Here is a 12913-nt window from a genome sequence, read left to right on the forward strand (position 1 = left end):
CTAGATACAAACTTGCCTCATGGATGGGGCGGGAATCAAATCTTCATAAGGGAAAAGACACTTCTCCTCCGGCTAGCTGCTTCGTGAGGAGAAAGCTATCTCATACAAGGAAAAGGGGGAAGAGGGGGGGGGGGAGGGGGGAACAACCATACAAGTGGCTTGTAATGCCAAATGCGGTCTCTGCCTCTATATGTGAGGAAAGGGACGGGCCTCCAAAGCCTCAAGAAAGCTTCCCGCTCCCTTCACATGCGGTCAGAACCTCCCTGTGTAACTTCCCCCATTGACCGCGAAGGGTGTGAATAGTATCGAGCTGATGGTCTCAATTGGCAGAGTGGGGGTACCCTTGATGGCCACGTTGCATAGCACGTGAAAGTGCCAGGCTGCAATGCTATTGCAAATCTCCCTTCTCTAGCATGAGCTTGGTTGCTAATCGCTTGTAGGTGGGGCTGTGATTGGTACTATTGCAATACGATGGTGAGAGACCTAGCCCTCCCACATCCTCCTCATAAGCCTTGACCACTCTAGCCTCTATGGCCCAAGCGATAGTGCCCTAAGTAATGATCCGGGTTGATGCCCTATCCATAGTGAAGATGTGGAGAATCTGCTGAGCCTTCGGGAAATCCCAAAGGCAATGTCGCTGAGACTCCTGAGGGTGGCCGCACCGTGGGCAAGCTGCTAGCTGACCTCCAACTGCTAGCCAAGTACCGACTGCCAAACTCTTGTGTGCCATCAACCAAAGAAAGAGAGTGATCTTTCTAGGCGAAAGTTGTCCCAAAGCCTCTTCGAGAAATCTGAATGGAAGCGCTGTGATAGGCCTTGAGATTGCCTATGTGCAACTGTTTGCTGGTGTGCCATCTATCTCAGGCATTTGGATCTTGCGGTCTAGCTGCGGTGTATATGCAAAGAAGGGGGCATCTAGAGTCTCCTCACGATCCGCGGGATCATGCCATGTCCACTTTGCCAGGTCCCATTGTAGCTGCCGCGTGAGAGGCCGGCACTCTCATATCCATAGCCGCCATAGTCTCTCCTTGGCCACCTTGGCCGATTCTGGATCTATTTGCCAATCCCGTGCCTGAAAGCTAATCACCCTCATCCTCTGCAAGGTGCAATCTTTGAAATTCTCCAAGGGAAGCGTTGATCTCTCTAGTCTGCCATGGAATCCAATAGAAAAAGTGAGCAGACCACTGTCCTCATCTGCTCCGTGGACTGACACGAGGACATCGTGCCTAGCCACACTGGGGTGTCAGGTAGGAGTGAGCCACTCCTGAGGGATAGCTGAGTCAATGTTGATACTGAGCCTATTTCTACCCTGGATCCTTGTCAGGCCTCTCTCTTGCACCTCTCGGGGTAACTGCCTGTGTGCGATCCAATCTCCAAGAGACCTGGTTGGTCTCATGCTCAAGGCACCCCAAGATACATGCGGTCGGGCCCCTAACATGTGGCCGCTTGGTAAACGGATTAGGGGGTCCCAGACCAAAGGTTGCCGAAGATGCTCCTCTGAGGCAACTTGAAATATCTGTTTGAGGGATGGCTTGAGATGATCCCAAGCACAAAGAAAATTGGCTGCAAATCTATCCTCAAAAGCTAGGCTAAAACTACAGGCTTGCATCTCTGTGAAGATGCATATGGTACTCTGCGGCCACTGGTCCCAAAAGGTTCAGAATGTGGGCAGAAATCCAGGCCAATAAGAAACCCTTTGAGGGCTCACCATCGGGAAGAAGTCCTTTGACAATCAGCTTGCCCAGTAGGGCATGACTCTGGTTAGTAGGGTCGATGAGGCCTAGCCCCCCTCTACGACGTGGCTGAATGATCACTCCATGCCACCTTGGCCTTGGTTGGCCTCCCATCATTGCCGGCCCATAAGAAGTTCTGGATCAATTGTTGTACCTGGCCCGAGAAAAGGCCGAGTATGAAGTGATGTACCACATGGTGGCTTGAACTACTTTGTTTGCCACCACCACTTTGCCTGCTAGGGAGAGCCTCGCCGAGCTCCAATATAAAAGCTTCTTCTGAATACTCAGACAAAGCAGGGCGAGTTGTTGCTCTGGAGAGATATCAATGCGAACCTGGCAACGGAGATAATGAATTGGAGTGCCCCTTGAGATCCATTGGAAAGCCTTAACTGGGCGCCAAGTTGGGGCGGGTGCTGAACCTATCCAAAAACCACACGACTTGTGCCAGTTGATCTACACTTCTGATGTGCGGCAAAAAAATCTCGATCACCTCAGCAAATCTCTTGAGATTCCCCGCATCTCCGGCAAGGAAAGCTGCTGTGTCATTTGCAAACTCTGAGTCCAGCGGTTCCTCTTGCATATGGAGGGGAAGACACAATCCCTGAAGCCCGGTCTCCTGGCGGAGAGAAAACTACTCATGGTCTCGGCGACGAATAGGAAGAGGTACGGTGCCAAAGGACAGCCTTGTCTAACCGAGCGGGAAAGGAGGAATCTATCGCCCCACGGGCTCCCTAAATGAGAACCTAGCTATGTGAGGTTGAGTGAAGTCTTGAGACTCCACGAATCCACTTCATGGGGAATCCCGTCTTGCTCACTGTGCCCTCTAGGAAGCTCCAATCCACCCTATCATATGCTTTCTCAAAGTTGAGGAGTAGCACAATGAGGTCCTATTGCCGCATCTCACCTCCTAGAAGGTAAAGATGTTGTCGAGAATGCTATGATCTTGAACAAAGCCAGTCTGAGTGTCGTGGATCAAGTGTGGAAGAAAAGGTTGAAGTCTCTTGCTGATGGCCTTGGCCAAGATCTTATAGGTTGTCCCTAGAAGAGTGATGGGTGTAGCATGCGTTGAGCTAGGACCGGGTGAAACAACGGGGCCTTTTCTTTAAACCTGAGTTTAGTAAGTTTAGCAATCCTTTAAAACAGCATACATGAAACTGAAAATAGATGTAGAAGAGTGGACATGAGATGGGGTCCCGAATCACCCAATGAAGCCCGCCCCCCCCCAATCCCGGGCCCCCCCTCTTGCAAGCAGGAGTATTTACTTTATTTCTTTTTTTTGGAGAACTGTAAACAAGTTGAACTGTGTCCACAAGACTGAGTGGACAAACTGACTGACTGACCGCCAAACGCAAGGACAAGGCGACCAAACACTGGGCAGAACTGTGCATAAGTTTTAGGCGTCAGTGAAGCTATCTTCGAGAGTAATACACCGGCCTGAGACTCAGGGAAGGTGTGTTGCAAACTCATGAAGAGACTGAGCTTCTATGCCTTGGGCTGCGAGCACAAGTAGGCTGAAGGTATGCACAGACATAGGCATAGGCCTAAGCATACATGCTTGAGTGCTGATGTTGATCTCTGAATTTCTGAATGAATATATTGGGACTGAACTGAACTGACCCTTTTATATGGCCAAGGGAAGCCAGTCGGCTACTTCAAATGCTGGTCGGCTGGCAGAAAATGCTCATGATTGGCATTAAATGCCAGTCGACTGTAGCAATTGAAACCCGACTAGCATTTTATGCTAGTCAGCTGAGATACATGTGTCGGCTGCTGCATCTCCTGGCCGACTGGGCCTCAAGACCCCCAAGGGTTTGGCGGACTGGTCAATAAGCAGGACAATGGGTTTTACTACCCTTTGCAAGGCTAGCCCCCTTCTACATGTGATGCAACTATATGCCTATCATTCAACTAATGCTACGGGTGACCTCTACATGCAACACTTGCTGAATTCTCCACAGTGGGTTAAGAGGACCGATCGGACGTTGGGAGATTGACCTGCGTAGCTCGTGCTTGACATGTCTTGGACTGGACTCACAAAGGGGTCCCGGCATGCGACAAATAAACCGTAAAAGGTACTACTTCTGGACATGAATCTTGCAGTGTTGATGAGCTAGTTTGTCACCGTGTACCACAGTGCATGGGTGCACATGACATTGGGTCTCCACTACCGGATCTTTTGGGAATCAAGTGAATCAAGCCCTCTGAGAGCCTCTCTGGCATGGCCCTTGTGATCATAATCTCATTGAAGGCAGCCCGAAGGCCGCCTTCCATGAGGTCCCAATGACGAAGAAAGAAAGAGACCGGAAGCCTGTCCACTCCCAGGCATTTGCGCCTGGGATGTGCCGTCAGTGCCTCCACCAACTCCTCAATAGTGGATGGTGTCAATAAGAATGACTGAAGAGATGGGGGGAGCACCTCCCTCGTGTGCTGCTAGACCCTCTTGTGCGCGTCCACCACTCGTGGAGATACCGGGGCACCTGTGAGGAGAGATCGAAAAAAGTCTGCCGGTGATGGCTCTCACATGGGGGGGATCTGAAACAATAGCTCCATCTTGGCCACACAACTTGTGAATGCCGTCTCTCCTCCTGTGGGGGCCGGCTATCTCGAAGAAATCCCCTGTGACTCTGTCGCTGGCCAGAGTCCAAAAAGAGGCCATGGCATGATACCTGTACTTCACCCTTCTCTCCTCCATTGATCTAATTTCCGTGCAAGCGGCAACAAGTTGACTCTCGATCCACTGGCTATCGGGGGTACCTCTCCTGAGACGACGCTGTAAAGAGGCTAGACTACTTAGACTCCTCTCCTGCTCCCAAGCGGCTCTGGGCTGCCTCCTGCAAGAAACTGTGGTATCAGCTAATCATTTGATATGTAACGTAAATGTAAAAGAGATGTTGAGGCTGAGATTTGGTCAAACACCATAAGGCATATCCCAAAGAGCTACACTTATGGCCAATGAGGTGATAGCTCAAGTGGTGAAGGTGTTTGCCTAGGACCAAAAGGTCTTGGGTTCAAAACTCCCCTTATTAGTGCTTCCTCAGAGGCATCACCTGCGGCGGGCGGGTAATTAAGCACCTACGGGCAGGCGCCTAGGACCAAAAGGTCTTGGGTTCAAAACTCCCCTTATTAGTGTTTCCTCAGAGGCATCACCTGCGGCGGGCGGGTAATTAAGCACCTACGGGCAGGCGCCTATGGGCGATGAAAAATCAGTACCTATGGGAGGATCTTGGGTCTAAGGCCAGTCAAAAAAAAGAGAGAGCTGCACTTAAGGTAGCCAAGATGATCCTTCACGACATCAACACATGATTTGTTCTATGATGTTGCTAAAATGCATGGAAGTGTCACTTATGAAAGGCCACAAAGGTGTCTTTAACACACTTTGAAGGTCCTCATCTGACTGGTCATACAGCCCACACAAATCTACAGATGTCTCAGGGGCAGACTGGTCATAAAGTGCATATTGACAAGGCCACATGCATCAAATTCAAGAGGCATAGGTAATTTAGTGATGCATGCCCTTGATCCATGCATTAAAGAGGATACTTTTAACGTGCTTTTCATTCTATATGAATGCAAGTTGAAGAATTTGTGATTTTGTCTTCAATTATCAAAACATAAGTTGTTCTTGGGCTTTCAGACAGCAAGTTAAGGGGCACCCATGAGTCGAAGTGAGAATGAGGAAACTCAAACCTGGAACAACTTTAAAATTTAAAAAGGACTGGCATAACTGAAACGATCATGTGATGTCATGTTCTGTGCTCACGATGTTCTATGTTCTGTGCTCACGATGTTCTTACACCCATATGTTAAGTTATTGGAAGCCACCACGTCAGGCTCTATGCAAGTCGGCACGCAGACAGGGATGAGGAAGCAGCTGCCATAGAGTCCTTGGGGGGGGGGGTGTGCTGCACCTGAGAAGACAGCACAGGACCAGTTACTAAGTGAGGCTTGAGTGAAGTCGGAGGCCAAGGAAGGAGAGAACCGGTTACTAAGTGAAGGGTGGAGGAGGCTGGCAAGGGCGAAAAAGGACCGGGTGCAGGGTTGCTTGGGACAGGGATGTGCATGGTAGGGTGACTTAGGCAGCCAGGGCAGGCGAGGAGCAGCAGTGGCGGGGGACATGATGAGAGGAGACTGGGTGAATGGGGAAGGGGGCGTGCATTAGGCGGGGGGAGTGAGCAGCGGTGGCAGGCAGAGGGGGTGAACAGGAGGTGGGGCCATGTGAGCAGCACAGAGAGGTGGAGGCAAGCAGTGGGGGCTTGTGAGGGTTAGGGATGTTGTTATGGCTGAATTGCACTGATATCCATAGCTATGCAGCACTTTTTAGCTGCTCCAAGGGGCTGTAGCCTGCACTCCTGTTCCTTGAGAGCACATCACATTGCAAGTGCTGGAGATAGTAGTGGCTTATGCTGGGTATATTGTAGATTTTGTTGGAGAGGATGCATTAAACACAACTCCTGCCCATTGAAGGGAAGATCTCACCCGTGTGTCTCTCATGGGCAGGTGATCTTCTCCGTCGACCCCTGCTTGTGCCGTGGGCCCTGAATGATCAAGTGCAAGCACTTATTTTGCTGATTTCTTAGTCAGCTTGGGTGTTTAAGCCTTAGAGTACTTTAATGTTGTTATGCTGATTTTTGGGTTTTATGGGTCTCTTATCTGCAGGGGACTATGTTGCAAGTGGCAGTGATGATGGGAGATGGTTCATTTGGCATAAGGAAACTGGCAGATTGCTGAAGCTCCTTAAAGGAGATGAAAATGGTACACTAGTCATTAAACTTGCGAAGTCTTGCTTGCAGCTTTTAGATTTAAGGGCTTTCACTCACGCTGATTTATTTTAATAGTTGTTTAGAGTTTGTTGTCTAGGTTGGACACGTTACCATCACAGTGGATCCTTTTTGATCTGATATGATCACGAGAGGAGATTGTCAAACGACTATACAATTATGGTCACGCGATCCATTTCGATTGGAATGGTGGTTTCCTTTTAAGTACTCAGCCATCGTGATAGTCATAGAGAAAGTCCGTGGATTATGGAGCTGAGACATACAGCCAGAGATTCTCTTGTCAAGAATGAGCCTGTATCGAGATCAGTTTCTGACGAATTTATTTTCTTAGATGCCATGCTACTACTCAAAGAGTTGTAAGGATTCAATTAGATTGATTGAAGAGGCTGGAGGTCTTGATGCTCTCTTGTATGATCCGAGGGAAGAGGAATGCAGGGGTGATGTTTTGTAAATCACCTGCTGTGGTTAGCTTTTTTAGTGAGGAACACAGGGTATGCAGCATCTCACTGACTGCCCTGCCGTAGTACCTATTAGGCGTACCTCTGAGCTAGTGAGCTAGAGGTATGTAGAGACATCATGCTGCATGCAGTTAAGTCCTGTTGTCCATACCACCATGGTGTCATTGCATAAAGTAGTCCTTGTTTGGTAAGTTGGAGGAGATGGTCTTGGTAGAAGGCCATCTTCGAGCCAAACTCGGCTGTGGGTGTCACCCTAGTATTTTCCGAAGAAGTCTTCGGGGGCTAAGATGTATGCTCATGTTAGAGATAAGGTGTGTGTGTAGCAAACAATCTCATGTTAGAGATAAGGTTTGTGTGTAGCATACCCTAGCCTAAAAGCTATAAAGGGGCCAACTCTCTCTCAATATTGTGCGAGAGGAGGAGGTCTGGCTGCATACTTATCGACACTGTCGAATGGCTTCTCGCATTTATAAGCCTTTATTTTTAGCAAAAGTAATTGATAATATTTTTGCTACATGACTCTTTCTCTCTCTCTCTCTCTCTCGCTCTCTTTCTCACTCCAAGTAATCCTTATCCCTTTTTTCCTTCCGTTGTGCTCATCCACTTCTTGTAACATGGTATCACAGCCAGTTCACATGAAAGGGTCTCTCCTTGTTCTCAGCGGCTTCCACTGCTAGGCAACTCACTCCTAGCCATTCTGCTTGTTGGTGTCGTCTCGCTGACTCTGTCTGCTAAGCGGCCCAGGTCTGACGCTCTCTACGTGCAAGGCCAGGAGTTGTCTTCCTGCATAGGTCGTTGTCCGGCAGAGCTGCCTCTTCGGCGACCTCTTTGGGAGGCTCGTTGGTGTCCGCTGACAGAGCTGAGGTGGCAGTGTGTCGACCTCCATTGGGAGGCTCGTTTGTGTGTGCCGACAAAGCTGAGGGCGGTGTGCCTACCTCATTTGTTTGCAGCGTATCAACCTCCTCTCACATTGAAAACCAGTCATGCTATAGCTCTCCAGTTTTGCCAGTTCCACAAGTTACACGTACCCCAGCCAATTACATTGCAGTAAGTCCAGCGTTTTCTTCTTACCTACTTCTAAGGTAAATTCTTTTTAAGAGCTTAAGACCTTTTCACTTTCTTCATTAAGCATTGGCTCTCTCTTGTATTGAGGCATCCATTTCTTGTAAAGGAGCTAGACATTGCTCTTATCGTTTATAAGGCAAGTAGTAAGACCTCTCCTATCTTCCCATCATCATCATGTCAAAGGATACACATACCAGTGAACAATTTATCATCATGTCAAAGGATACACATACCAGTGAACAATTTTGATGGAGAAGGGTTTTACACTTCGCAAGTCTAATTTTGGTATGCTCTTTTGAGCAAGGGTTTGTGGCCTTTGGTGAAAGGCATAAAGGTGGTGGATTTTGATGATTATGAAGTTGTGGACGATGATGAACGAGCTCAGTCTATTAGAGCTTTAAATATGGACAAAAAGCTTATCTATCATGTGGCCAACATGAAGACCGCGAAGGCAATGTGTGTCACATGCACTCTGCACTGTAGTGCATGGTGACAAGATGGCTCATCATCAGTGCAACACTCTCCAAGAGTAGAACCCTTTAGGATTTGATATTTGTCGTATGCCGTAACCCCATTGTAATCCTTAGTCCAGGCATGAGCTACGTAGGGCATTCCTCAGTCTTGGAGAGCTAGTCAGTTAGTCAAAGTCCTTTAACCCACTTGGAGAGAATAATTCATGCATATAGAAGTCCGTAGAAGCCTTAGAGTTTGCATGAGAACATGTTTGCATTTTGCATATCATTCATCCCATATGCATATAGACCATCTAGATCATTGCAGAAGACTTAGAATATCATCCAGTATTTTTTTCATATTTTATAGCATTTATTTGGCGTTTTTACCATATTATTATCAACATTATTCATTTTATGCAAGACATGATGCAATCGGCCAGACTTCAGCCAGCCGACCAGCTCACCCAATAAGGTGTATCCATGAATGATCATCCACGTGAAGTGCTCGCCTTATGGTCATGGGTAGCTTGTGCCAAAGGAGCATCAAGCTTATCCTCACTCTCATTCTCATTGGCATGTTACTGCTGCATCTCATCCTCTTGTTGCTCTTCTTGTTGACTCATCTCCCACTCGGTGAATGGATGTGTCTTCTTGGTCATGCTCTTGCAAAGCGTTTGCAAGTTTGCACTAACAAAGACAAGGTTATTGGCACGCTCTACCCCGAGTCGGTTCCACTTCCTAGAGGCAATGTGGCTGTAGGTGCTCCAAAGTTGCTTCAAGCAAGAGGAGCTGACTTTTTGGCTAAGTATGCGGATGGCCGGTTGATGCAGCCCCGGTCCATCCGAACCAAAGTCCTTCCACCATAGAGCAGCACCAACTTTGGAGCGGTCGATCTGTGCATCATGACAGCCATAGGAGCCATGAAATAACCTGTACATGGAAAGCTGGTCCGTAATCTTGCGCCTAACCGATGCATTAGGCACAAGACGGTCCAAGATGATCCTCCCTCCAGCGCTCACCTCTCGGTCGCTCTCTTGCTTGTTGCCTTGGAATAATGGGTCCACCATATAAGCTGCTGCATGCAATGGAGAGTAGTAGGAATTCCACCTTCCTAGACACAAGGCATGGATCTCCTCGTATTTGTCTTCGTCAGGCACGAAGTCTTTCAACTTCTCTATCATGCGATCCGTGGCCTCATAGACCTTGCCTATGCATGGTTGCATAGCATCTACAATCCTCAATAGGTGGACTATGGGCCTCACCATAGCATCCGTGGTCTTCACACTCTCCCACCAAGAGGTGTCATCCGCTCGTAACCTACACTCTTGGCCACGAGACTCTTGCATGTCAACAAACTCGTCGCTAAGAAAAAGCCCTTTCAAAGCACCACTACAATCCTTCAACCGGCCCAACATGAGGAAGTTGTAGGCAAATCGGGTGTCAGAATATTTGAGAGAGAGAGAGAGAGAGAGAGAGAGAGAGAGAGAGTACCTCTTGTTGAACTCATACCGAAGTCTTTGGTGGTTGAGGTCAAAGGAGACCATGGTGTTGGCCTTCTCAATGAGCGGGCTGATCCATGGCAATGCCCTTATGTTCTCGAGGAGGTTGTTTAGGTAAACCGTGACATGTCCATACATACCTTGGAGGATAGCTCCTACCACCCTATTGGAAGGCTTTCCATCCGCAACAAAGCCCACTACATGCTCGGGGCCAATGATCTCCATGGTGGTAGCCCACTTCACCGCAAGCACATCCGCGCTCTTCCTAGTGCCGGATGCATCATGAGATGAGATGAAGTAAATCTCTCTACGGAAATATGCAACCACGCCATGAATACTCCTCTTGCGGGTGTCGCTCCATCCATCTACAATGAGGGAGACTCCGTTCCTTTCCCATTGCCGCTTTGTGTTGTCAGTTGCTTACTCTACAATGCATGCGCAAGCTCTCGGATGAGGGAGGCTTATTGGTTGAGCCATACTTCAACCATGACCTTGAAGCAATTTACTAATGAGAAGGCAATTTACTAACGAGAAGGGGACTAGGATGATGAAAACATGAATGATGAATTGACAATGATCGATCGCACTTACCTAGCCGCTTGAAAGGCAATGTGGTCGTGGAAGAAGAAGCGGGTCACCGCCATATCCACCTCCTCCTTCAACTTGAGGTTCCAATTCTCCCCAAGTGTAGATTGTCGCCGTGGGCCGTGCAAGGGTTGAGAGGCCGTGGAGATGGAGGGTACCGACGTCGTGGATGGAACAACATTCCGACTCGTTTGTAAAGGTGATGGTGTGCATGATTCCGATCCACCACATGACTCCATCATAGAGTCTTGAGTTCCTCTACCCATCGTCGCGGGATCCACGGCCACTCGTGGTGTCATCCTTGCCGCTTTGACCGCCTCGTAGACGACATGCTTGTCAAGAAGTTCTCGTCTCTTTCTAGGTGTGACATTCGTGCAAAACCGCACCTCATGCCCACTCATGCAAGAGGTGGGCTTGCACTTTGTCAGTGCCACCCGTTCGCCAATACGGGCAAAGCTTGCATGCCCATGGCCGAGAACTGCCTCCATAGTTAACCTCCTCCCACCATGTCCTCGTTCTTCTACGGGAAGTCCCGGCATGTGAGGAGGATGCCATGGTTGAAGATGGCAGAGAGACTAGAGACTAGAGACTAGAGTGCTTGTGTGAGAGCCTCGAGGCTTGGAAGTTGGAAGAGGCTTGAGAGAGAGAGACTAGAGACAATATATACTAGAGACTAGAGTTGGCTTGCCGCTTGAAGCTTGAGCAATGAGCAAAGTGCCGAAGACTCAAGAGACTTGAAAGTTGAACTTCCTTGAATGCTTGATGGTGTGTTTGTGAGGAAGTGTGTGTGTGTGTGTGTGCTTGTTCTTATATAGATAGGCAAGAGAGAGAGAAAACGCGGCAAGACTCAAGAGAAGAGGCAAGGGGCAAGGCAAGAGGAGATGGCGTCCCCAAACGGTCAAATAAAAAAAGGCCAGATAAACCGATTGTTGGAGAGCGCAACGGCTCTCTACTGTCGCCCCAGCGTCCCCATCCGGTAACCGTCCCTATCGCCCTGTCTCTTGTGAGGAACGCCTCTAGGGGGACGTCCGTCCGTCCCCGTTGCTGTCACTTCTCGGAACGACGTCCCCGCATCCCAAGCTCCCGTCCCCTGCGTCCCCTGTGACTAAGCCATTCTTGTACAAGCCTATGATATAAAGGCTTTCCCTCTTGTTTTTTTTATGAGTATGTCCAATGCCTTCCCATGTGGCCATGTCCCATGGTTAGCATCGAGGGGGGGTGTTGAAATTGTATGCTCATGTTAGAGATAAGGGGTTTGTGTGTAGAAAACCATCTCATGTTAGAGATAAGATTTGTGTGTCGCAAACCTTAACCTTGAAGCTATAAAGGGGCCAACTCTCTCTCAATATTGTGTGAGAGGAGAAAGGCATTTTGGAAGCCTTTATTTTTAGCAAAAGTAATTGATAAGCTTTTTGCTACATGGCTAGTAGTAGTAGTTGTTGCTTGGGGTGTCAAATTAGTGAGTTTGCCTTTGTTGATCTCTTCTGAGCAGAGGGCTGTATAGGCGGCCATCAACTGCGGATTCTATTTGACAACGGATCTATTCACAATTTTATTTCTTTACGTTTGGTGGAGATACTCTGCTACCCATGGTGGCAAGTGATACCTAGACGTGGAAAATGTGTAATTGAACCTTCCTAGGTTGGAGGTCTAGATTCAAGACTATCGAGAGGTTGTGGACTTACACATCGTGAACCTTATGTGGACGTGATCTTGGGAATGTCTTGGTTTTTTGATAGGAGCAAACAATGATGTTAGATTACTGGTCTTATAGGCTCTATTTGTTCATGACCGTGAAGTGTATGAAATCTAGGGTGATGTCTCTTGTGGATTTAGTGATGTAAACTTGACTTAGGCTTCGACCAAGGATATATATGAAGCCCTTTTGATCTAAATTCTGAGTCATATTGTTGTTTTCTTGATCTTTTCAATGCTGAAATTTTGTTAAGAACATCTACTTCTGAATGTAAGTGAAGTTACCAAAGAACAACAAATTCGGATGATGTTTTAAAAGAGTTTCGTGATGTATTTTTGAGTGAGTTACGAGATGGTCGGCCATTTGAGAGGGGCATTGATCATGTGATTGAGCTATTGGCTGATAGTAAATTACATCTGCCACCTTGTACACGTTCAAATGTTTCACTAGGGGGGGGGGGGGGGGGGGATTTGAAGGCATATGCAGGTATGTAGTGTCACATGTGAACAGGAGATAACTCCAGGGGCACTTTTATCCTGTTGGGTTTTTTCCCTTTGACACCTTGTGTGAAAGGACCCTTAAACTAGGACTTCCATTATAAGTTGTACTTCATTTCATAAAACATCAGTATACGTGCAAGTACT

General features: G+C 48.1%; 1 long non-coding RNA gene across 1 annotated transcript in view; it reads left to right on the top strand.

Moving 5' to 3' along the window:
* The first annotated feature begins 5445 nt into the window (after positions 1-5445).
* Positions 5446-12913, top strand: part of LOC147614608 (uncharacterized) — a 30577-nt gene continuing 23109 nt past the window's right edge. Inside the window, exons 1-2 of the long non-coding RNA XR_015262929.1 lie at positions 5446-6230; positions 6390-6485. This is a non-coding gene — a long non-coding RNA (uncharacterized LOC147614608). The remainder of the gene's footprint in view (positions 6231-6389; positions 6486-12913) is intronic.

Source organism: Cibotium barometz, chromosome 41 (assembly GCF_041138505.1).
Source record: "Cibotium barometz isolate CiBa-2024 chromosome 41, ASM4113850v1, whole genome shotgun sequence".
In the NCBI taxonomy this organism is placed as follows: Eukaryota; Viridiplantae; Streptophyta; class Polypodiopsida; order Cyatheales; family Cibotiaceae; genus Cibotium; species Cibotium barometz.